The sequence below is a fragment of the Vicugna pacos genome, chromosome 9 (genome assembly GCF_048564905.1).
Source record: "Vicugna pacos chromosome 9, VicPac4, whole genome shotgun sequence".
Lineage (NCBI taxonomy): Eukaryota > Metazoa > Chordata > Mammalia > Artiodactyla > Camelidae > Vicugna > Vicugna pacos.
Genome location: NC_132995.1, coordinates 32,073,433 through 32,100,247, shown reverse-complemented (window position 1 = coordinate 32,100,247; position 26,815 = coordinate 32,073,433). Strand labels below are relative to the sequence as shown.

The following is a 26,815-nucleotide window of genomic DNA, read 5'->3' as shown; positions in this document are numbered from 1 at the left end:
TAAAGCAATTCTGAAAAAGAAGAACAAAGTTGGAGGACTACACTTCTTGATTTTAAAACTTACTAGGAAGCTATGGTAATGAAGACAATGATGGTCAGATCAGATTAAAAAATCATGACCAAACTATATATGTTGTTTACAAGAAACAAAATTGAAATACAAAGACACAAACAGGTTTAAAAGTAACAGGATGGAAAAAATATATGCTATGCTAACAATAATCAAAAGAAAACTGGAGGAACTAACTAATTTCAAACAAAGTAGATTTCAGTGCAGAGAATATTACCAGGGAGGAAAAAAATGTCATTTCATAATGATAAAGGGATAATTCATCAAGAATAAAATAAAAAATGTTACACACATAATAATACAGCCTTAAAATATGTGGGAAAAAACCCTGACAGAAATTAAGGAGAAATCAACAATTAAAGTTGGAGTTTTCAACATTCCTTTCTCAGTGTTTTGTAAGTAGATAAAAATCAATAAAAGTATAAATGACTTGAAAACCGTTATCAACCAGCCTGACCTAAATGGCATTTATAGAACACTTTACTCCCCCAATGCAGAATACAGTTCTTTTCAAGCACATATTCTGGGCCATAAAATACATTTTCATACATTTGAAAAGATTCAGACCATGTAGAGTATGTTCTCTAGCCACAATGATATCAAATTAGAACTCAGGAATAAAAGGATGTCTAAAAAATCCCCAAATATTTGGAAACTACACAACGCACTTCTAAATCACTATGGGTCAGAAGAAATCAAAAGGGAATTTAGAAAATATTTTGAACTGAGTGAAAATGAAAATGTAACACATGGGACACTGCTAGGGAAGTACTTAGAGGGGAATTTATAACTCTTAAAATACCTAAATGAACAAAGAAGAAAAGTTTCAAATCAGTAAGCTAACCTTCCACCTTAAGAAACTAGAAGAATAGTGGGATGGGTTTAGGTCAGTGGTAGAGTGCGTGCTTAACATGTGCGGGGTCCTGGGTTCAATCCCCAGTACCTCAATAAACAAACAAACAAACAAAGAAACCTAATTATCCCACTAGAAGAAATTAGAAGAGTAAGTTAAACCCAAAGTATTCAGTAGAAAGGAAATAGTAAATGTCAGAACAAAGATCAATGAAATATAAAGCAGAAAAATAGAGAATAATAAATGAAACCAGAGTTAGTTCTTTGAGAAGATCAGTAAAATTGATAAACGTCTAGCCAGACTGATAAGGAAAAAAAAAGATAGAGGACACAAATTACTAATACTGAGAATGAAAGAAGTGGCATCACTACAGATTACACTGATATTAAGAAGGATAATGAGGGAATATTATGGACAACTTAGATACTAATAAACTCAACAACTTGGATGAAATAGACAAATTCATTTTGAAAGACACAAACTATCAAAGCTTATTGAAGAAGAAATGGATAACCTGAATAGCCTTATATCTGTTAAAGAAATTGAATTTGTAGTTAAAAACCTTCCCTTGAACAAAGTAGCAGGTCCAAATAGATTCACTTGTGAATTCTAGTGAACTTTTAAGGAAGAAGAAAATACCAATTTTCACAAACTCTTACAGAGAATTGAAGAGAAGAGAATGCTTCCCAACTCATTCTGTAAGTCCAGCATTTACCTGATACCAGAACCAAACAGACATTATAATAAAAGAAAATCACAGACCAATATCCTTCATGAACATAGATGCAAACATTCTAAAGAAAAAGGAACTCATAATTCTTTTTTTTTGAAGTGTTAGGGCTAATTTTATTTATTTTTTTAACCTTTTTTAAAACATTTTAAAAAACTTTTTTTTATTGAGTTGTAGTCATTTTACAACGTTGTGTCAAATTCCAGTATAGAGCATAATTTTTCAGTTATACATGAACATACATATATTCATTGTCACATTTTTTTCACTGTGAGCTACCACAAGATCTTGTATACACTTCCCTGTGCTATACAGTATAATCTTGTTTATCTATTCATAATTCTTTACTAAAAGTAAAACCCCAGTATTTCTCTTAATTTAATTGAGATTTTTGGTAGAAAGCCACATACATTTATATTTCTAATAAAGTATGTACTTTGGTATTTGGTGTTCCTAAGAAACTGATTCAGTGTGAGGAAGCATTAGAACATAAAAAAGCCACAAACAGAAATGGCTTTGCCCTCTGGGGGACTTTATAGCTGCCTGCAGTATATAAAGGTAGGAGACTGGCCACCTCTGCTTATATATCATTTAATTTGTTTGACAGTCTGGACAGGGTTTAACATTAAGGTGACTTCATTCTTTGTTTCCTTTGGCAATCACTTTTACATTAAAAAAAAAATCGGCAGCAATTACCACCTGTAGTTTCAGGGTTTTAAATTCCTCTATGACTTATTCTAGAATATTTAAAATTTTTGATATTTAGCAATATTTCACCCACCTTTGTCTCATTTCTCCTGAAATTTGTCAAGACTTGCAGTAATGAAGGTAAAATAAGTATACTGGATCTATATTTTAAAAGTTCAGTTTTTCCATGCTTCATTTCATTCAGTGCTTCGTATTTGTTATGTGTATTTTTTCATGAAAATCTTAACAGATTATAATCTTAACTCTACTCATAAAATTACAAATCATGTATGTTTTATTCATATGTTGTTTTACTAGAAATATTTTGGTTAACTTTTGCATTTATGCCTGTCTACCATAAATCTTCAATTAATTGGGCTACTTAAAGGGTCTATATAGTACTATCCTTGGTCCACAGAGAGGTAACTGTCTTTATTCTGTTGTTTTTCAGCCTTCACATTTGTTTTAATTCTTCTTCCTAACCACATAATGTGCTTTTTAAAAAGTAAAGATTCTAGCAACATTACTAAGTTCTTGCTGATACTGTTTTATTATTATAATCACTACCTTTAATTTTGAAACTCCAAACACTAAATTAACTCACAAGATCAAATGGACTCTATGGAAAATTTATTGCAGTTTATTGTAAATGCTAACACTATGGGTGCATAATTATTTAGATTAGATTATGTCATGATAAAACTATGTATCATGTAAGAATGAATTAAAAAGCTATTTGGTGAGACACAAATTTTTATTGTGGTTTAAATGAGTACCATGGTTATGCATGGAGATGAGAGACAAATTAAGGATATAATTGAAGGAAGTGCTACTTTGGCTTAATGACTCTCCAAAGGTTATATTAAAATAATTATCCTTCATTTCTAGGTTAATAAAATAAGTTAAAAATGTGACCCTAAAACTGTTTTAGAAAACCACTACTGTAACAACAATAACCATCATGTTAACAAACAACAATAGCAATTATTACTACTACTAGTACCACCATTTGGTGAGCACTTATTTTGAGCCATTCACTGGGTCAATCAGGCAAAATATTACTTCATTTAATCCTTACCACAGTCCTCTAATATAAGGCTTACTATCCTCATTAAATATGCAAGGAATGGTCCCTCAGTTTTCTTTTGTGGAACCACATCTCCTCCATTGTTATTTCACACAGTTTAGGTAGATTTGCTCAGCACCAGATTCCAGACAGGGCAACAAAGCTTAGGCCTGGCCAGTTTGAGAATCTCATCCCAGTGACCACAATGTTTGCTTTAAAGGCGCAAATGACACAAGCTAAGTCAGTGAAGACTTTCCCCAAGACTCGTTTTGGAGTTACTATTTTCAGTAACGGTATAGCCTATCTCAGACAAGATTGCAGCAATACACGTGGACATGGAGGATGTGAAATTCAATTCACTTGTACTTCCTGTGTCTCTAAAGTTATGACAGAAGGTTGGAAACATTTGTGGGCCCACCTGAGCCCTGCTCCTGTAATTCATGTGGGCTGCGTGCGCAAAGGGCACTGCTACAGAGCTATCTACTTTAGCCTCATATTAAGCCCAAGTATCTGTGAAATCATGGTTTTGATGTGCTGGCTATGCTTTTTCTGCTGTAAATTAAAGTTAAATACATAACCATTATGAAAACTTTATCTATGTACTACCTAAAATAATTTCATGTCTTGCAGTGGTCTACATACCACATTTTGAGAAATTCTGGACTACAGAAGATATCACAATTGTAATGTGTTGTTTAGAATGCTGCTTTTGTTTATATATTTATGTTTAAACTTATAACACCTCCCTTCCAAAAAAAAAAAGCCACTATGAGCATTTATGGGGGAAAAAAGCATACCTAAAGGAAGAAACATTTTGGATTGTATTTTAACTCATATTTTATGCCAATATGGATATGAAGCAGTTATGAGGCAGTCCCTTTTTACATATTTGATAAAGCTTTTCTTTTGTAATCCATGCCATTTCTCTGGAGCCGCACCTGTAGCTCTGGGCAAAAGGAGGCTATAGCCTAAAGACTCCCAAGTTAGGATATCTTTCTCTCACTTTCCTGTTTAAATAAGACCTTTCACTTTAGCTTCCTTCTGTTAATTCTTATAGATTAAACTCATGAGATTGGGCCTATGTCTGTCTGGTTTAGTACCATGCAAGTGCTCAGCACAGAGTGGGGGCTCAGTGAATGCTTGTTGAATGAATGAATGAACAAATGAGCATATTCATATACAGGCTTGTAAGGTGAGGAAGTCAGGTATTATTATTGTTGATAGTGGAAGTGAGGCAAGGAGAAATAATGAGGTATCTTTAATGTTATTAATCAGTGACAAAATTAGGATTTGTGTCTTTTACCCTTTGTGTATGTCCTTTAGTTATATTTGTTGAATAAATGAGTTTATGAAACAATAATATGTATTGTTCTCTTAAACACACTCATACTTAATTGGTTATAAAAGGAACATTTTAAAGAGAGACCAACTACTTGTGTGGCTTAATATTCATAGGACCTAAGTGAGGGAGGGCCGGGAATGAGGGGATAGAATGGACAGATTTAAAATAACTGAAATCTCTTAGAAGTAACTGAACATATTGTCTGTTAATAAGAGTAATTTAATGATGGAATGACTGAATGCCTTAGAGTAGCTCACACACCAGTTTTTGTCTTTGTCGTAAAAATGTAATTAATAAGAAAATTGTTTCATGCTGGAAAATGCTTCTTGTGAATTCCATATTTTGGTACACAATGCACCAAAACATTTGTTTTTCTATTTACCTTGAAAAAAATCCCCTTCAGAGATAGCATGTGGAGAGCAGCCATCTGTTCAGGATTACGCTTCTGAATTGCTGTTTCTCTGAACTTGCCTCACTCTGTATATGTTAATTTAAAAAATAAGGACTGTTTTCCCCTTTATCAAGTTCGTTTATCAACACTCTCTTAAGGATGTGCTTATGTTCTAGGGTGCATTAGTAACTGTTAATTGGCTATTGAGTAACAAATTAAACTGGGAACCCTGGAGTCTCTGAATTCAGTTGCTGACTGTTTTTTCTCTGCCATCAGATTTTGGAAGAAGTCATTATACATGTCTTACCTTTCCCCAAAATAAATAGCTTTGAATATTCATGAAATTAGGGGCAACTGAGATGCTTTTTAGCTGGTTATGACTGTGGTAGACCTGGGCCGAGGTACAGGAGACGGTAAAACAGAAGCATGTATGTAGTGATCTTAATTCTTATACCCGCTACTCCAATACTGAACCCTAAAATGCAGTGTACCTTACAAGTGGAGAGAAGCCCAACTATCACCAGCAAAGCGTCTCTTCTGGTTGAAACTATATTGCCTTAACACTGATACAAACTTTTAAAAGGCTGTTTCCATGTGTATAATCTCATGTAAACTTCATTTCAGCCATGGAGGGTAATAGGGCAGGTTTTATTACCCCCGCTTTACTGGTGACAAAATAGAGGCTCAGCTTGCTTAGGTGATATGACCAAATTCACACAGTTATTGGGTGGTAGAGCCAGGACTTGAATTCATACTTTCTAATCCCTCTTTACATAATGCAAAATCTTTGATTTATCTGGGAAATGACTTTGTAAGGGGTTAAAGGGAATTTATCATTTATAGCTGGTGGAACTAGTGGAATATTAACTGCTTTGACCCCCTTGCAAGATTTTACTTGTCTTTGTCTTTATGTAATATCCTTTTACTTTAGCAAAAACGACATCAGACAAAACCATCCTTACAATATATAACCTACATATAAAGAACTAAAGAGCAGCAATCCCAACAGAAAGAAAATATTCTGGGTTTTATTACAGAGCAATTTTACAGGGCAAATAGAAGTGATTATTAACAAGCTAAAAAGTTTTTCTTGTTACTTTATTTGATGAAGTTTCTTTTCTGAACCTCCAAGGTCATCCTCACAGAAAGAAAGCAGAGTAATATATGGATTTCAGAGAAAATTAATCACTTTTTCTTAAAGCTGTCCAATTACTTTGTTAGAAGGTATCATTATTAAGAAATTAAAATGGAAGTATCAGTGCCACCTTCCTAAGATTTGATTGGAGAACCTTCTAAGTTCTGTTCTGTAGTTTGGCTTTTGTTATGTTGATACATCTTTTTAACCTTTCTTAACTCATCTAAAACATGTCTCATAGAGGCTTGTTTTGGGTTTAGAAATGCTTTTGGCTTAGAAAATGGTGAAGTGGTTGTAAATGCTATTCCTAAGAAAGGTTAGAGGCTAATGAAATATTTTTATTGTTCTTTCCAGCTTTCTCCTCTGGAGGGTCAAGGAGCATTTTATTCTTGGGCCATGTACTTATTCACCAAACATTTATTGGTACCACGTACCAGACCATGATCAGCACCCTCCTCTGTTTTCCTGGCATTGTGCCATTGGATAATGCTTCTGAGAACACAAGAAAAGGCTTTGTTTCCCTTATAAAATGTGAGTGCACGGTGGCCACTTGCAAGGACTTCTGTCCTGCTGTATAAGCAAGAATGGAATTTTCTGTCCCTCTGTATATGATGAGTACTTTACCATAGATTGCCTTATTGCTATGAAATGTTTCACAAGTATTTGCTACTAGAACTAAGATCATTGAAGGTGGAAACCATAGCTTATTTCTCCTCCATTTCTCTACTCAGACCAAAACAGTAGTGAAGAATATTTTGCCAGAGAGTCCATGGATGGATGGGCTTCACAGGACTTGTGAGCTCCCTGAAATTGTAAGAAAAATTATTTTTGCAAGTGCAGTTTTCTGTAAAGAGAGTCCATCGTTTTCACTGGATTCTCAGAGGGTCGGTGACTCAATTGCTAACCGCTATGGATTAACCACTCTAACGGGTGTTTAATAAACACTTGAATAGTGGAAACAACAGGAAGACAGATACAACCTTGATGTGTGAGAGAGTGTTGTCATAATCGGAAGACATGTTTGAGGATGGCTCTCAGTTCCACAACACTGGAGATGTTAATAGCTGGATAACCCATCAGTGGTAATATTGTTGGGATGTCAATCTATTCTTTCTGCCCTATGATTCTGTGATATCAGTCTACAGTGAAGAATACTTCTAATTCTTTACGCCTCCCTCTGACCCCCCATATCCTTCCTGTGCGACTCACTCTTTGGACTATTTATATACCTAAATAATCTTTTTGCCAGATAACCAGAGACATACAAATCAAGCTATGAGAACTATGACCCTAAGACTATGTGTGAAATACCAAATAGCATGCAGGGAACTTGGCATGAACTCTGGAAAATAAAGAGAAGGTAGAATGATTTTTGAGTTAAGGGTAGATCAGAAGACAGTAGTTGACAAGCAGGTTCGACACAGTTGCTAATAAATTAAACAGAATAGGTTTTAATTGAGAACTAAATTGGGCTAGTTACCTGTAAATTGAGGCCTCTGAGCAATTTTAGTTTGTACTGCAATTTTGCTACTTTTTTTCAAAGAAATTAGGACAATGCAACTCCAGAGAGGAGTTTCAGAAGTGCAAAGTGATAAAAACACATTCAATTTCAAGTATGTACATGTATAAATTTGTGCATGAATATTTACATGTATAAAACGACTGTGCATGCCTTGATACCCATGGAGATATAGATCCATCCACAGGAATATATTGATTCATGCTTATGCCAGATGTGAGGAGGATTAAATACTGTATATAATAGAAAATTTTCACATGCAGGAAAATAGAGTATTTCAAAGCAAATATCCGATGAATAAGAAGAATATTTTAGGTAATATACTGATGCCTCTTTCAGGGATGTGTAAGGAACTGAGTACAGGCAGAACCCAAGCTGACAGTATCATACGAGGAGATAGTCTAGGTGAGAGAAGTCCTAAGGATATCCATTATAGTCTACAGGAAACTGGTCATATTACGTGCTCCCATTTTCACTGGAGAAATGTGTTTGTTGAATCATGATCATCAACAGCTTCAGTCCCCGTTTGCTGGGTTGGGCATAGGTCCATTTAATCAAATGTTTCCTCAAAGCACTTTCTGCTGATCTTCTGAGCTAGCTGTTTTATTTACTCTTTAGCATTCTGCAGAATCTCACTTAGCATCCTTTAGCTTGTGCATTTTTGATGAGTATGGTGTTGCTATTTTTATATAAGGTTTGTAAACTCCTTTGAGGAATTCAGGGGTACATGGAAAGAAAGAGACAGTGGTGAGCTTCTTCCTTTATTTAATCCATCCATGCCCCAATCTCTCAGAGGCCAGTATGAAGCTGTACCTATTAAAGCTAGCTGATTTGCCAAGTGTTTTTGCTCCAAAGGGACATCACCTATTTTTAGCAACAAAGAAGTGTTAGGAAGGGGAGGAAGGCATACCTCAGAAGGACAGATCTGAAATGAAGCCCAGAATACTGAAGAGAGTGGAGTGGAGAAGCAAAAGAATGCCTAGTGAAAGGTCACTGAAGCAGTGAGTGCAGGTCTAATGTTCTGGATGGTTGTAGGAAAACCTCAATTAAGAGTTCTGTTAACAGAGAATTTAGAAAATGCTATTAAAATGTTCCAATCTAATAAAGGAAATCAGGACATGGCAAACTGAGCTGGTTGTTTAGTTTGTTCAGTAATCTGTATTTTTTTAATTGAAGCAAATTATCAATACATTTATTGAGCAACTATCCTTGTACAAAGCATTCAGTTAGGAAATGTGTGTGAAGGGTAGGAGGATGGTCTCTAAAAAATACAGGATGAGTACATTTCTCCAAAAATACATGGGAAGCTGTGTGTTAAGAACTGTGTTGGGTGTTTTCTGTTTATTATCCCATTTAATCTTTAAAACAACTATCAGAAATTAAAATTATCCCTATTTTACAGATGAACAGCCTGGAACTCAAGAGACTTTAAGTTTCTTTCCTCCCACCCTCTCTCCTTTCTTTCCTCTTCTCTCTGTCTTTCAACACACTTGAGCTAAAAAACCTTATAGACTATGGTGCCTTTACCAATTTTTCACGATTATAGTTATGTATCAAGTGCCATAGTAGAGATATGAACCCAGTAATATAGGAGCTTATTCTGCTTGGTGATATCAGAGAAGGCTTCCTGGAAGAGATGCTATTTAAGTTGAGCCTTAAAGAATGAGAAGGAGTCTATCTAGTAGACAAGGAAGATAAGGCAACAGTAACAGTGTGGTGGACACTACTGGCTGCCCACTCAACACTCATTACCATCTTTCTGGAATTCCTGAGATTTTGCTCAGATATCCCCTCCGCTGCTTGACCTAAGGGAGAGTGACCTCCCTACCTTCAAGAATAAGTGCTGATTGGTTTAAGCCTATTATGGTAAGTCCATTCCTCTTGTTTCATTAGCCTAGTGGTGGGCATATGAACCACTTTTGGTCAATAAGACATAAAAGGAAATCTGCTGGGCGGCAGGGAGTGGGTAGGAGGTGGCTCTTGGAAATGCTTCTTGCCTTTGAGAGGGAAACACTGCGAGAGATGGTCATTTTTTGTCTCTAGATATTGCTGTGCTTGGAAAGGATGCTTAGAACTACCACAGCCATCTTGTAACTATGAAAGGAGCCAATCTGAGGACAAATGAAAATTTCTGAGGATGGCAAAGCAAAGAGATAATAAAAAGAACGAATGTCTTTTATGACATCGTTGAATTCTTAACAACTGTCCCTGCTTTTCAACTTCCTGTTACATGATGTTATAATTATTTTTTGTTCTATAAGCCTGTTTGAATTGGAATCTTCTGCAGCAGCATCCTCACTAATAAAAGAGCAGCTGCAAAGGCATAAGGCTCAGAAAGGTCACAGGCCGCTTAGAAATTGCCGTAGTTCTTCATGACTGAAATGCAGGATACTGTGGAGTGAAGAGTGAAGTGATGACTGGAGATAAGGTGAAATACTAGCCAAGGGTCAGATCATGAAGGGCCTCATATGTTAGGATCAGACACTTGGACTTTATTTCTTAAATAGTGGGGTGGCATTGAAGAGTTTTAAGCAAGGTAATGGTATAATTAGATTTGAAGTTTAGAAGCATTCCTCTGACTACAATGTGAAAGATTGAAGAAGGTAAGGTAGCAGTTGGTGAGATACCAGGGTCATTCAGTTCAGGAGCAAATGGATATACATGTAGATTGGTCTCTCTCCATTATCATTCTGTTTTAGCTTGGAAAGACAAAGATTAAGAAAATATATGCAAAGTGGAATATTACAGGAGGGACAGTAAGCACTTCAAGATTTCATCGAAGAAGAGTATATTGGGGTCATAGGTCATGGAGTGTTTCAAAGAGCAGATTGGATTTAAGTTGAATACTTGAAGGACTTGGAAAACTTGGGGGTTGAGCAGAGCATAAATTAACATAGGGGAAATGACCAGTCAGGCTGGAATGAGGGTTCTATGGGGGGATGATAAAGCTGGAACCACTTGCAACCAAATGGTCACTTGCAACCAAAATGGCAGAGATAAGAAATGAAACTTTGCCCTAATTCTGTCACTTGGCAGTTGTGGAACACTGGGCTTGATAAACTTTTGTTTCCTAATTAGCTGAATTGAGATTCCAAGCATATGTTTTATTACCATCACCGAGTGATATCATATGAATATTGTGTACCCCGTGTTATGTGATAAGAAAGACACTTCCCCTTTGTGGTATTCTTTCAAAAAACACCCATAACCCCAGTCTCATCATGAGAAAAAAAAGACACACCCCGTTTGAGGAACATTCTGCGAAATACCTGACCAGTATTTCTGAAAACTATCCAGGTCATGAAAAACAAAGAAAGACTGAGAACTGTCACAGATCAGAGGAGACATGACAACTGAATGCAATGTGGTGTCCTGTACTAGATTCTATAAAAGAAAAAAGACATTAATGAAAAAAAACTAGTGAAATCTGAATAAAATTTAGAGTTTAGTTCATACGAATTTACTAGTGTTGGTTTCTTAATTTTGACACAATAACCACGGTAATGTAAATAGTAGCAATAGGGGCCACTGATGTCTACCATCACTGCTATCTTCAGAACTTTTCCATAAATCTAAAATTATCCCAAAATAAAAGTTTATTTAAAGACAATATATCCTTCACTGAGTTGTTACGAGGACTGAGTGACGGGACATATGTAAAGCAGCTAGTATGGTGCCTGACACATAACAGAGCCTCAGATGTTTCTGTGTAAACTAGTGATTCTCAAATTTAGGGTGTAGAAAAAGTGCCTAGAGGTATTTTTTCAGAAAAGCAAATGAATCCCAGGGCCTCAATCTCAGAGATTCCGATTTAGCAGCTCTAGGCTAGGACCCAGGAATAAGAATTTGTAGTAGGTGCCCTCTGGATATCTTGATGTGAGGATTGATGCTATAGGCTGTGGGGACCCTGGGGTAAGAGCTGTACATTTCCCCGAGGAGGAAAATAATGGAGACATGATGCCTGCTCTCCTTACCTTAAATCGGTTGAAGGGAGAAGAGGGGGAACATGTAGGAGCAAACGCTTGAAAAACTGTAAGTTACAATTTAAATCATTACAGATTAATTTGGAATGAAAGAGAGATCTAATTAGGTAACCATTTAATAATAACAGCAGTGTGGTTGAAATCTAATTTTTATTCAGTTGAGCCAGCTAAAAATGCTACTCCTCCTGCTGAAGCACACAGATGACCCATAGGACAAGGGCACGGTTCAACCCCTTCAATTACAGATGAGCTAATTGAAGCTGAGAGAAGAGTTGTGACTGGTTCAAGGTAACAGAGCTAGTTACTGAGAAAATGGATTAGAACCCACTTTTTTTCAGCTTTATTGTGGTATCATTGACAAATAATGTTATGTATATTTAAGGTGGAGAACATGATGTTTTGATATGCATATACATCATGAAATGATCACTACAATCAAGCTAGTTAACATATCCATAACCTCACATAGTTACCATCTTTTTGTGTGTGATGAGAACATTTAAGATCTACGCTCTTATCAAATTTCAAGTATACAGTAAAGTATTGTTAACTATAGTCACCATGCTGCACATTAGATCTCCAGAACTTACTATCTTGCATAATTGAAACTTTTACCCTTTAACCAGTATCTCTCCATTTCCCCTTCCCCTCAGTCCCTGGCAACCACCATTTGATTCTCTGCTTCTATGAGTACGACTGTTTGAGATACCACATATAAGTGAGATTAGGTGGTATTTGTCTAGCTGTGTCTGGCTGATTGCACTTAGCATAATGCCCTCTAGTGTGTTGTTTCAAATGGCAGGATTTCCTTCTTTTTTAAGGCTGGATACCATTTATTATTATTATTTATAGCTTTCACATTTTCTTTATCTGTTCATCAGGTGATGAACACTTAGATTGTTTCCATATCTTGGCTATTGTGAATAATGTTGCAATGAGCACGAGACTTCAGATACCTCTTTAAAGAAGTGATTTTATTTCCTTGATAATATACCCAGAAGTAAGATTGCTGAATCAGATGGTAGTTTTATTTTTAGTTTTTTGAGGAACTTCCATACTGTTTTCCATAATGGCTATACCAGTTTACATTGTCACTGATACAGTATTTAAGAGGAGAAGCCACTCTTGCAAACTCCAGTCCAAGTGTTCTTTCTGCTACCAGATGTTCACTGGGTGCCCCACTCAGAGTCTCAGACCTTTCATATGGGTTCTGGAAAAAGAGAGAGGATGTCTGACTTACTGAGGAAAATGCCAAAAGTTTGTTTACTGAAGTCTCATTGACAAGTTTGTTCTTGGCTCGCTTTATTCTAGAATAACTCAGTTTTCACTTCAGCTAGACAGAGTAAAAAGGGGTCATCTGAATGGGAAAATGGTCCTTTGTGGACAGTCTTCAATCGTGCTCAGCTTCCACCTCCTCAGCCAGGTCAGCAATGTGTCATCAACCTCCATAATGCTGACTGATAAATCAGGCAGTCCTCCCTGCTCTGGCTCAGCCTGACCACACTGCCATAAAATATATTGCTTATAGCTATCTGTTCCAAGGTGGTATGTAACCCAAGGCTGCTTCTAGGAGGAATAGAAACCGAGGCATATCACTGTCTGTTTTTCCCATCTAACTTGATATAAGTGAAATCAGATTTAAGTTAGGGTGTCTGCTCAGCACATTTGGCCTTACCCCTCTGCTCACATTGCAACTTTCTGGACTGTGCTCTGTCCAACCATGTTTACTAAGGCCTGTGAGTCTCCATCATCCCTAAGGGTTTCAATTCCAAGAGGGCAAGGCAGAAAGTGGGCTTTCAGTGAATCTTCACTTTCTTGCTTTTTTCCCCCTTAGATATCCTTCTCCAGCCCAGAAAGTTTTTCCTTCTACTCCATGTACTGGGAAATGCCCTTACATCATAAAGTATATCCTTCCTACTCGATAATGTATAACAAAGACACTTTACTCTGAACACTCTGAGTTTTTAACTTATGAATCCTTTTTTCCTGCAACAAATCGTGGCTTTTACAAGTGAAATAAAGCTTTAGCTTTAACAGCTGCTTTTTCTGAAGTAACTTTTATTTAAGAAACTATTATGAAAGTCAGAAGTTGAAAACTGAAGAAGAGGGGCAGAGAGTGAGGTCCTAGACTGAAAATAGGGAGAGGAGGTTAAAATGTGCATATGGATGGTGATACCCCTCAGCTTCCTTCCTTATCCACTTACCTTTTCTCAGGAAGCTGCAGGAGGATATACCCCCACCACAATGAGGGGTTAAACCATGAAAAGAGAAGGTATGGGATTCAGGAAGCAGAACAATGTGTAGAGAATTCTTAGGATGATGCTGAAGGAAAATCCCAGGATGACAGCTGTGCATTAGGCCTAGAGAGCAACCAGCCCAGACTGGCAGGGAGGGTGGAGGGCTCTGGGGAAAAATGATCATCTGCTTGCTTTCACCATATGGGAAGTTGAACTGAATTGCTGTTAAAGGGCATGGGAAGATCTAGCCAGTAGACCAAAGCAACAAAAAAAAACCTCAGCAAATTCCAAGGTGGAACGATTATTGACTCCAGAGAAAAAAATTGCCAGAAAAAGAGAGGTAACCATAGTCAACTGCATAACTCAGCAGTAAACAGTATTTAAATGTCCAGTTAATGTAAACTCTGACTATTGCTTTGATTTAAAAGGAAAACATGGGGTATATTTATGATGGGAGAATAGGGAGAGGAAAATGGATGGAAGTGAGCTATATTCTCACCAGATAGTGTGGTAAGTCAATAGTTAGCATCTAGAATCATTGAATCAAGATATAGCAGTTTAAGCACATTATTTAGAAATATGAAGATAACCACAAAGAGAAATAACTAAAATATTTTAAAATATTTGCCTCTGGGGAATGGACTATAACTCCAAAGTTTTCAGTGGTTCTTTGGAATAACATTTTCTCTCCAACACAAAAACTAGACTCCACCTAACAAATCAGTTTGTTTAGAAACAAATTGTATTGTGTATTTAAAGGGTTGACCTAGCAAGAAACAAAAACAAACAAAGACACCTCAAACTGCACCTGAACCAAACCAATATTTTGCTTGGTTCAAGGCCTCTCACATTTGCTTTGCATCTAATCTTGGGAGAACTTCAGGGTGATTTGTTTTTTTCATATGTACCATGGTCAACACCCTCAGTTAAGGGGGCGTATCAGTCTTTTTAGACTTGAAAAGCAACTACTGATAGACATTGATTGTAAGCTTGTCATGATACCATTGTCCTTATACTTTAAAGTTTTGGGAAGTTTTCTTGTTTCAAACCTGTGATTCTCTGTGGAAGTTTGCACTGTGATTCTTGTTTTTTCCAAAGATTTGTGACATAAACTACTGAACATAGGTAGCTCTAGCAGCTCTTGATTGTAATTGATAAAACAGCAACACATTTTATTTATTCATATTTATGTATCTTACATGATAAACACAATTAACTATCTTAGATACAATATTTAATTGGTGTAATTGTTAAACTTGAGAAAGCTACATGGTTTGTGACTACAGTGATTCCATCTCAGAGCCCTCTTGTAAATATGTTGTCCAGATTTTTTTTTTTTTGCTTTTCATATACTCAGTGGAAACAGCTCTCATAGCTGAGTATATATTGCAGTGAAATATCCCACCAGGATCCCATTTAATGTCTTTATTCGATGCACTTAACTTTGTCCCAGTATCATGAAATGCAGTCTGCAGAGTAGTACTTCTCATCTTTTATGTTACCCTGGTTCTTGTTGTTTACAGCTAGTTAAGGATTTTAATCTAGAACTTCTCTTTGCTGATTCCTACTGCAGTGCTTCTTGCTTATCATTTCCAGAAGTTCCATTTCTTCAACTTTTCCTGCCTGCTTCTTTTCTTAGCGCTTTGTGGAGTCTTCTCTGATGTCTCTTGAGTGTTTTTCCTATCATTGCTCAGAGTTCCTCATACTTTAGCAACTCTTGCATTTCTTCAAAGATTATAAATATTTGATTAGGTAGTTAAATATTAACAATACATAAATATTTGGTACATATAAGATTAGTAAAAAATACTTTTGTGTACTCTGTTAAGCTCACATGGGTGATACACTTTAATGTTACCTAGTAGAAATTCTAAGCTGATTTTGTAAGATTAAATAAATAAAATCCTAGAAATATATGTAATTCTTATAAATAGTTACTCATTACCTGTAAATGTAGTATTTACAAATTAACAGTCATGGATTTTTCATTTGAATACTATATGCTGGCACAGTCTGGAATGAGCATGTGAAAGGCATGTCAGGTGAGTACTTGAGCATCTGCTGGATAGATGGGGAGAAATCTTAGATGCATAAGGAGATAGATAGGTGGGTAGATAGATAGATAGATAGGTAAACTAGTTTCATATTTTGACTTTCTTCCCCCAAGTTATTCTTGAATTACCCCTTTAGTGATATAGAAGTTTAACAGTGCTAGAAAGCTAAGGTTTCTAATTTATACATTTTTATATTTCAGGAAAATAAAACATTTGAAAGTGGGAACTTAACAAATGGATTCAAGAATAATTATTTGTTTTACAAAATGATTTACCTAGACTCCTTATTTAAGGAACATTAGATCTCATGTAATATGCAAGGCAAGCCAGTCCCCATAAATGTTTTACTCCTGTACTTTTCATCTGGAATTGATATATTTTGTCCTCCCTAATTTGTTGGCTGCCAGCAATTCTAGGCATCCAGGGATCAAGTTGAATACAAACTGAACTTAAAATACATATTTACTAAGGTGCTTGTTATTACTTTTTAATTTTGATTGTGGACTGAGCTTCTGTCTGACAAGAAGTCCCTGGAAATGAAGCGCAGCCATGTCACTGGATGTTTTATAAAACCATTTTATCAACTGAAAGTTAACTTTAAAAATAAACAGACATGTATTTTAACTATGATTTTTATAAATATGGAGAAAAGTATAGAGAATATAAAAAATCAATGAATTCATCACCCAGATTTAATAAATATTAAAATGCTGTCATATTTTCCTATACAATATTAAAGGATGCCCCTAAACCATTTTCTTTTCTCCTCCTTAGAAGTAACCACTGTCCTGAAATTGGTGTGTGGGATTCACTCATTGGTTTTGTGTTTTTAAAAAATTGTGTAAATATCATAAAATATTCCATGGTTTTTTGTGTTTCAAAATTTTAAATGGCGTCATACCATATAAATCCTTTTGCAATTTGCATTTTCCATACAGCATTAGATTTTTGAGATTTATCCATAGAGATAGAGTTAGCTCATAAAGAAAGCCAGTTACTTATACTTTACCTTACCAAAGATGCTAAGGTCATTCCTACTCCTTTTAATGTTACGAATAGTACTGTAGTAAACATCTTTATGTATTTCTCCTTGTGCATATGGACAAGAATTCTTCGAGAGAAGTGGCTCTCAATCTTGGGCATGCATCAGAATCACCTTGAATGCTTATTAAAACACTAGTTGCTCTCTCTGGAACTGTATACCCTCCACCATAATACAGAAGCTGCTAAGTTCAGACTTCCATAGCTAAGGGCTCTAGATCCATGTCATGATTTGTACTAGCTGAACAAATCTCTGCATGTTGTTTTTTTGCCCATGTAATTGAGATAAATGTACAATCTGTTATCCAAATCAGAACTCTTTTGAGTCTGAAAGGAAGCATTACTAATAATTATAACATGACATCATATTCATAGCCCAGTTGTACACCTAACAGCAAAGGAGTCTGGGAAATGTAGTTTGGGAATTCTAGTTTAGGAAGGTAGACTTACTCTGTGCAGAAATATCAAAATTAGCCAAAGGCCTTCAAAATTTTTTGGATAGGCCTACAAACAATTTGTAATTATTTGAAGTTTTATTTATTTATTTATTTTCTCATCTTATTTTACTGGCTAGGACTACCAGAACAAGTGTTGAATAGTTGTGATGATAATAATCATTTTTCTCTTCTTCTTTGGTTTGAAATGCTTCAAAGTTTCAATACTAATTATGATGTTTTCTGTAGAGTTGTAAAATATGCTTCTGTCAGATTTATGAAATTTGCTTTTATTTCTGATTTTTCTGAGGATTTTTCTTTTTATTATGATGATGTGCTAAATTTAATGATGCTTTTTCCACATGTGATAAGATAATTAATGGTTTTTCTCCTTTAGTCTATAAATATGTTAAAATACATTAAAAGATTTTCTCATATTAAACCAGCCTTAAATTCTTAGGATAAATTTCACTTGATGATATTATGTATATATCTTATAGCCAATATGTAAAATATTGGCTTTTATATATTGATATATTATTTAGGATTTTTGCAAATATGTTCAGAAATTAGCTGAGTTATAAATTTCCTTTCTAATACTGTATTTTTTCAGTCTTAGTGTCAAGTTGTGTCATCCTCATTAAAATGGGTTAGGGAGGTTTCCATGTTTTTGTATTCTCTTGAAAAATTTTAAGATAATGACCATTGGAGATTTGTCTGTGTTTACCTATAGAACCATCTGACTTGGTGTGGTTTTTATATTGTGCCCATAGACCACATTATATCACAAACTGCTGTCTGCTATTTTTGTTTAAACATTTCTATATCCTCCAAGAGCTCAGTGTCAAATCTCATGGACTTTGATGTGAATAAAAACTGAAAACTGGGGAGGAACCAAGATTGTGACACAGGAGGTTACTGAACTTCCCTCCTTCCACGGACACATCTAATGTATAGTTACACATGGAGCAAGTCCCTCTGAGAGAAAGCTAAAAACTAGCTGAGTAACTCCTACACATCAGGCAACTGATAAAATATCCACGTTGAAATTAGTAGGAAAGGCCAAAATACAGTCTCACTTTATGACTGGGCCCCACCCCTGGCATAGCGCCATAAAATTGGGAGGGAACCTGTAACTCTCAGCTTCTCCCTGAGGTGCAAAGAGTTTGGACTGCATATCTAGTGCCCCAACTTTTAACATGGACACTCAAGAGATGGGCCCCTAAAACACCTAGCTCTGAAAGCCAATGGGGCTTTTATCCACAAGAGGCAGAGGACTATGGAAAACAAAGAAGTAATTTTTTATGGGTGAGTGAGCACTCACTGTGGCTATTCTTCCAGGGCTCACTGCATATGGAACAGATGAAAATACCCATCTCCAGTCTTTCCTTGGAAGCAGATTAACTGCATACTTTACAACCTGCAACGCGAGGGTCTAGCTTCTAATTTGCACACATCTAGGGGCTATCTGCAATCCTCCACAGAGCCTGGGGGAGCTGGTGGCTATCTCTATAACCTTCTCCTTCTGGCTCACTCCTGTAATAAAACCAGATCACCAACAGCTCTCTGGAATGAGCTTGTGTCATTCCTGGTACCCCAGCTTTTGAAGCTGCAGACTGAGGGATTGGCCTCTGAATCACCTGGCTCTGATAGCCAATGGGTCCCATAGGACTGTGGCAAACCAACATTTTTTAAACAGGTACAGGAACACTCCTCCATGGCTATAAATGCAGGCTTAGTGCAGAGGGAGCAGGCAAAAGTGCTAATCTCCCAGATTCTCCCTGGAGGGGCTTAACCACATACTTTTCCAGCTGCTACCTGAGGGTCTAGCTTCTAATCAGCTTGCATCTATGTGCTGACTGCAGTCCTTCCCTTTGGGACACTGACAGGTCTTGGCATACCCTCTACTGGAGCCACTAAGAACAAAGATAGTGGTCTGGACAATCACAAAAATTTGAGAGACAGCCAGGAGCTTGGGGCAAGCTAACTGATGATGTTCATCTTGCAACCAGTTGTTCAACTTGAAGAACTGTCTGTTTTATCTAATGTGCAGGAAACAACACAGAGAGTCAAGAAAAATGAAGAAACAAGGGACTGTGTTAAACAAAAGGATAAGATAAATCTTCAGAAACTAATCTTAGTGAAATGGAGATAAATGATTTACCTGATAGGGAATTTAACAATTATAAAGATGCTCACCAAGGTCAGGAGAGTGATGCATGAAAAAGTGAGAATTTCAACAAAGAGATAGAAAATATTAAAAAGCAGAAATGATATTACTAAAGAGTACAGTGACTAAACTGAAAAATTCAACAGAGGAGTCCAATAGTAAACTAAACAAGTGGAATAAAGGGTCAGCAAACTCAAAGGTAGTGTAGTCAAATGCATCCTATTAGAGGAGCAAAAAGAAACAAAGACTGAAAAAATTTAAATGATTTATGGAACAGCATTAAGTGGAATAATATACGCATCATAAGGGTTAACGAAGGAGGAGAGAGAGAAAGGAGCAGAAAACTTATTCAGAGATAAAATAGCTGAAAATTTCCCTAACCTAGGGAAAGGAACAAACATCCAGATCCAGGAAGCCCAGTGAATACCAAATAAGATGGAGCTAAAGAGACCCACATGAAGACATATTATAATTAAATTATCAAAAGCTAAATATAAAGAATCTTAAAAGCAGCAAGAAAAAACTAACTTGTTTTGTACAAGGGAATTTCCATGAAACTATCAGAGGATTTTTCAGCTGAGACTATGCTTGTCAGAAAGGGGAGGGATGGTGTATTCAAAGTGCTGAAAAAAACTGCCAAACAAGAATATTCTGCCTAACAAAGTTGTCCTTCAGAATCGAAGAACAGATAAAGAGTTTTCCAGACAAAGTAAGCTAAAAAAGTTTATTACCACTAGAGCAGCACTGCAAGAAATGTTAAAGAGAGTTCCTCAAGCTGAAATGAAAGGATGCCAATTAGTAACACAAAAACATATGAAAGTATAAAACTCATTGGCAATAATAAATATAGTTAAATCAGAATACACTAATATTGTAATGGTGATGGGTAAATCACTTGTAACTCTAGTAAAAAGGTTAAGAGAAAAAAGTGTTAAAAATAACTGAAGTAACTGCAATAATTTGTTAATGGAGAGACAGTATAAAAAGATGTAAATTGTGACATCAAAAACATGAAATGTGAGGGTAGTGTGAAATATGGAACTTTTTATGCATTTGGAGTTAAGTTGTTATCAGCTTAAAATAGACTGTTATAACTGAAAGATGTTTTATGTAACCTCATGGTAACCACAAAGCAAAAGCCTATAGTAAGTACAAAATATAAAGAGAAAGGAATCAAAACAGACCAGTACAGAAAGTCACTAAATTAAAATGGAAGAGAGGAAAAAAGGAACAAAGGAACTACAAAACAGCCAGAACATAACAAAATGGCCAAACCTATCAGTAAGTAATTTAAATATAAGTAGACTAAATTTTCCAATTAAAAAAAATAGTCATTGAATGGATAAAAAGAAAACCCAAATATGCTGCCTACAAGAAACTCACATTGGCTTTAAAGAAACATACAGACTGAAAGTGGGGATGAAAAAAGACATTCCATGCAAATGGAAACCAAAATAAAGCAAGGGTTGTTATACATATATCAGAGAAGACAGACTTTAAGCCAAAAACTATAGCATGAGATGAAGAAGGTCATTATATAAAGATAAAGGAATAATTTCAACAGGAGCATATAAGTTATGAATATTATGCACCCACTATCAGAATACCTAAATACACAAAGCAAATATTAACAGATCTGAAGGGAGAAATAAATAGCAATACTATAATAGTAGAGGACTTCAGTACCCCACTTTGAACAATGAATAGATCATCCAGACAGAAAACCAGTCAGGAAACATTGAATTTCAACTATAAATTAAACCAGATAGATGTAACAGACAAATACAGAACATTTCATCCAACAGCAGCAGGATACACATTCTTCTCAAGCACACATGGAACATTCTCCAGGAGAGATCATAGGTTAGGCAACAAAACAAGTATTAACAAACTTAAGAAGACTGAAATTATATCAAGCATATTTTCTGAACACAATGGAATAGAACTAGAAATCAGTTACAAGAAGAAAATTGGAAAATTGACAAATATGTGGAAATGAAACAACGTGCTCCTAGGCAATCAGTAGGTCAAAGAAGAAGTTAAAACAGAAAATTTAAAAATCTGAGATAAATGAAAATGGAAACACAACATACCAAAACTTATGGGATGCAGCAAAAGCAGTTCTCATAGGGAAGTTGATAGCAATACATGCCTACACTGATAAAAATAAGAAAGATCTCCAATAAAAACCTAACTTTACACTTCAATGAACTAGAAAAAGAACAACAAATTAGGCCCAAAGTCAATAGGAAGAAGGAGATAACAAACATGAAAGAGGGCATAAATGAAAAGGAGACTAAAAAGACAACAGAAAAGATCAATGGAACTAAGATCTGATTTTTTTTTTAAAAATTGACAAACCTTTAGCTAGACTAAATGAGAAAAAAAGAAAGAAGACTCAAATAAAAAAGGAAATGGAAGAGGAGATACTACAACTGATAACACGGAAATACTAAAGATCACAAGAAACTACTATGAAAAATTATATACCAACAAATTAGATAATCTAGAAGAAAATGATAAATTTCTGGAAACTTACAACTTAAAAAGACTGAATCATGATGAAATAGAAAATCTGAACTGACTAATTAGTAGTAAGGAGATTTAATCAAATAAAAATTTCCCAAAAAAGAAGAGTCCAGGACAAAATGGCTTCACTGTGAATTCTACCAAACATGTAAAGAATAAAATATTAGTCCTTCTCAATACTTCTCAAACTCGTCCCAAAAGATAGAAGGGAAGGGAACATTCCAAACTCATTTCATGAGCCCAGGGTTACCCTGGTGACAAAGTCAGGTAAGGACACTATAAGAAAAGAGAACTACAGGCAAATATCATAGATACAAAAAGTCTCAACAAAACATTAAATCATATTTAACAGAACATTAAAAAAATCGTAAACTAAGATCAATGGTATTTATCTCAGGAATGCAAGGGTGGTTCAACATATATGACAATACATTTAGATATATCACATTAACAAAATGGAAGATAAAAATTATATGATCATCTCATATACAAAAAAAGCATTTAACAAAGTTCAACATCCTTTTATGATAAAAACACTTAATAAACTTAGTATAGAAGGAACACATTTCCACATAATCAAGGTGATATATTACAAGCCTACAACTAACATATTCAATGGTGAAAAGCTGAAAGCTTTTCTTCTAAGATCAGGAACAAGACTAAGCATGCTCACCCTCACCACTTTTATTGGATATAGTACTGGAAGTCCAAGCCAGAGAAATTAGGCAAAAAAAACCCCTAAAAACACAAAACCAAAAAAACAAAAGAAGAAAAAAAGGCATTCAAAATGGAAATGAAGATGTAAAACTGTCTCTGTTTGCTGATGGCATGGTAATACATTAGAAAATCTTAAAGACGCCATCAAATAATTATTAGAACTAACAAATGAATTCAGTACAGTTGTAGGATATAAAATCAATATACAAAAATTAGTTGTGTTTCTGTACACTTAGCAACAGACTATTGGAAAGAAAAATAAGCTAGACGGAAGAAGACAAATACTGCATGGTATCACTTTTATGTGAAATTTTTAAAAAAGTCAAACTCATAGAAACAGAATAGGATGGTGGTTGCCAGGGCTGGGTGTTGAGGTAATAGGAGACTTGTAGAAGGGTACAAACTTTCAGTTATAAGATGAATAGGGTCTTAGGACTTAATGTATAATATGGTGACTATAGTTGATAACACTGTAGAGTATAATTGAAATTTACTAGGAGAGTAGAACTTAAGTGTTCCCACCTAAAAAGGTAAATATGTGAGGTGCTGGATGTGTTAATTATTTCAATGGTGGGAATCCTTTCACATAACATCAAATCATCACATTGTACACTTTAAGTATATTAAATTTTATCTGTCAGTTATACTTCAGTAAAGCTGAGAAATAGTCATGTCAGGAACTATTACCTGGGAAAAAAAAAGGTGGGGGAGAAATAACACTATCAGGAAAAACATGAACCAAAGTAGACAGAGCCTTGTATTAATGCCCTTTGGAGAGACATTCTTGGAGGTCCTAGTGGAATTGAGCCCTTTTGCCTAAAGCAATGACTTTAATAACATACCCTTTCCTGACTTTCTCCTTCTGTGTCTCACTCTCTCTGCTCCTTCACTCCTACTCCCTAGGCTCACCTGTCAATAAACGCCCTTCACCCAGTCCTAGTCTAAGGCTTTGCTGCAGGGAATCAATCTAAGACATAGCTCTCCTGCAATTTTATACTGTTTATAGGCAGGTGTGGTTTTATCACTGATATGTTTGCATGCATCCAGAGACAATGTATAGTATTCTTTTGCATGTTTAAAAATGCTGTTGAAAAAAGGGAAATAATCATTTTCCTAAAAGGAAAATTTCTCTCTTCATTCTTTCTCAAAATAAAATGAAATAAACTTCAAAAAACCAAAACTATAAAACAAAAAATCCCCTCATAATTAAAACAGCCCATTTTCACAAATAGATCTTCATAACATAGCATCATAAAATGGTGAAAATTGTCCAGCTGTAGAATAATATCTGGGCCAGCTTTCATCATATCATTAGTATGAAACATATTTCAAGGAGGATGAAAAAATGAAGTAGCTTTTAGTATGTGAAAGGCTAGGTGAAATTTCATGGGCTCTGTCACAGTATTTGTGCATCTAAATTTAATGGGAAATTAAGTAACTCTGAAGCTGTGCAGTGTCATTATCAGGAGTTCATCATGTGAAAGAATGAAGATGCTCAAAGGAAAACCTTCAGGCTCATGCCAGAAGATGTTCCCAGCTGCATAAATGCCTAACTCAGCTACTGGTCCTTACAAATTAATCAGCTCATTGAAAATTCAGGCTGCAGCCAGAAGCTCCATTTGGGCTTAGATGTTGAAATCAGTATCTCCTGCTGATCAAACTGTGACACAGCCAAAGTAATAGCCCTGGCTTCTCACTTAATCCTCAATGAGCCCTTCCTTTCCCTCTGCAGTAGTGTGGCATTTAAACTCTAAGTCCTTAATGTACACTGTGAACCATTCCTTCCCAGGGCAGATGGGAGTAAGAAATCTATCTATTTCAGTCTATAGGACTATATTTAGAGCATTAGGTAATGGGTGACCTGGTAAAGTCAGCAGAGGACAGCCAGATTACTTGGAATAATAATTGACAGGTAAGGGACAGGTAAGGAATGACAGACAGGTAGTGAATGATAGGAGCTGCACAACACTTTGGAGAGAAGGATTTTATTTTCAGATGCCTCCAGTAACACTGCTGTTGATAGCAAAGCAGTAAGGAGTTGATATTAATAAATGGGTAAAAAATCATTTTAAATTAGCGCATTTGTAGTTTTGAAGCATTATTAGTATAACAATGGTTCAATTCCATTCCTTAGAGAGGAAACTACTGTTAACAGTTAATCGTGTATCTCTTTAGAAGCTTTTAATTAATATATAAGCATATATAAGCATACTTTGTATTTTTTACACAGAAAAGTCAAGCAACTTGCATCATAAACATCTTTTCATGTCAGGTCATATGGATCTTTAAAATTCTTTTTAACTGTTGAGAATATTGTGAGAAGTACTTTATTCAATCAGTCTCCTAATGATGGACATTTAGGGTGTTTACAGTCTTCAATCTTTCACTAAGCTTATTGGAATTATGGCATCTTATACTAGTGTAGGTATATATATTTTTTCCTAAGATAAATTCCTAGAAACTAGAATTACCAGATTTAAAGTTATATATATTTTAAACTGTGATGGGTATTGCCAAATTTCTATCCAAAGAATAAATTCCTTGAAGTAGAATTGCTGGGTCAAGTTGTATATACCTCTCACCTTTCAGGAAATTGTACCAATTTATGTTCCTGGGCAATATGGAAAACTAGATAATCTGAAACCGTTCTCAAAAAAGACAGCTGGAATATTAAACAACAAATAACAAATATCTCATCTCTAGAGCTAGGCTTGAAAAAAGTAAGGCAAATCCTTGGAGACCGGAAATGAAGAAGAAGCTGAAAACCAAGGGAAGAAGTAGTCATTGAAGCCACAGATGTCCAGTGGCATTTGCTGGTCCAGGTAACCAGGATGCTCAGTGTTTAAAGCCACATGAGGATAAGACCTTGGTAATAGCGAAGTGGAGAACCAAGGTGAAACCAAGACCCACACATGAAACTGGAATCTTCAAGCACCACATCTGTCATGAAAAGATGGGCTAAAAAAATATAACCTGCAAAAAGAGATAATAAAGCAAATTCTCTGCTTGACCTGACAGTACAGTTGGGAAAAAAGTTTCTCCTTAGGACTTATAACCACAGGCCTGCCCTCAAGTAGATTAGGGGTTCAAATATATACTACCTTGGGCACCTTGGGTGCCTAACAGAGGCAAATGCAAATCCTTTCTAAAGATTTGTGTCTTCAACCCAGGCTGCTTAAGATTCCTGCAGGTAAAATGTTTGATTGAATACAAACTCAACAGTCCAAAATTGTGTCATAAAGGAAGAAACAAATTTCCACGCATGAATGTAAGCAGAGAAAACAGCAGTATTAGCAGTGTTTAAAAATAATTGAGCTATTAGCTTGTATAAAATGAGTTTTATATTTTTTAAAGTTTTAAGGAAATAATATCAGAAGTACGATGTAACTAAGAAAACATGTAAGACCTAACAGTTTTAATAAAGAAACAAAGTAGAGCTTCTAAAAAAAAAAAAATAAGAAGATTATATAATAAGAAGATTAGGCTCAGTTGTGAAAAGAATTATCAAACCGGAAAAATCTGAAGGAAGTACCCAAGGTGAAGAACAAAGTTACAAAGATGAAAAATATGAAAGGCGGTGCACATGTGAGCATGAAAAGGACAAACCTACATTGTATTGGTATTCCAGGTGGAGAAGAGAATGGAGGGAAATAGGAAATGTTTAAAGAGATAATAGGTGAGGATTTTTCAGATTGGGTATAAGACATGACTAGGCAGATTCAAGAAGCACAATAAATTCCAAATTCTCCCATTGCATTTTAACACAAATAACATATTTTTATGAAATATCACTATATTTTCCAATTAGTGAGATTGTTGTACAGTTTGCAAATATCTTGTTAATGTCTGGCTCAAGAA

General features: G+C 35.5%; 1 protein-coding gene and 1 long non-coding RNA gene across 11 annotated transcripts in view; one reads left to right on the top strand and one right to left on the bottom strand.

Moving 5' to 3' along the window:
* CES5A (carboxylesterase 5A) overlaps positions 1-26,815 on the top strand; it is a 224,508-nt gene that overhangs the window by 13,727 nt on the left and 183,966 nt on the right. The window contains exon 1 of one of the 10 annotated variants that reach the window (XM_072967390.1): positions 10,064-10,220. The exons of the other annotated variants lie outside the window; for them this stretch is intronic. The gene's annotated coding sequence lies outside the window, so the exon portion shown is untranslated. Of the gene's footprint in view, positions 1-10,063; positions 10,221-26,815 lie in introns of those variants that run through there. 10 annotated transcript variants of the gene reach the window in all.
* Positions 12,731-26,815, bottom strand: part of LOC140698131 (uncharacterized) — a 37,872-nt gene continuing 23,787 nt past the window's right edge. Inside the window, exon 2 of the long non-coding RNA XR_012075646.1 lies at positions 12,731-12,985. This is a non-coding gene — a long non-coding RNA (uncharacterized lncRNA). The remainder of the gene's footprint in view (positions 12,986-26,815) is intronic.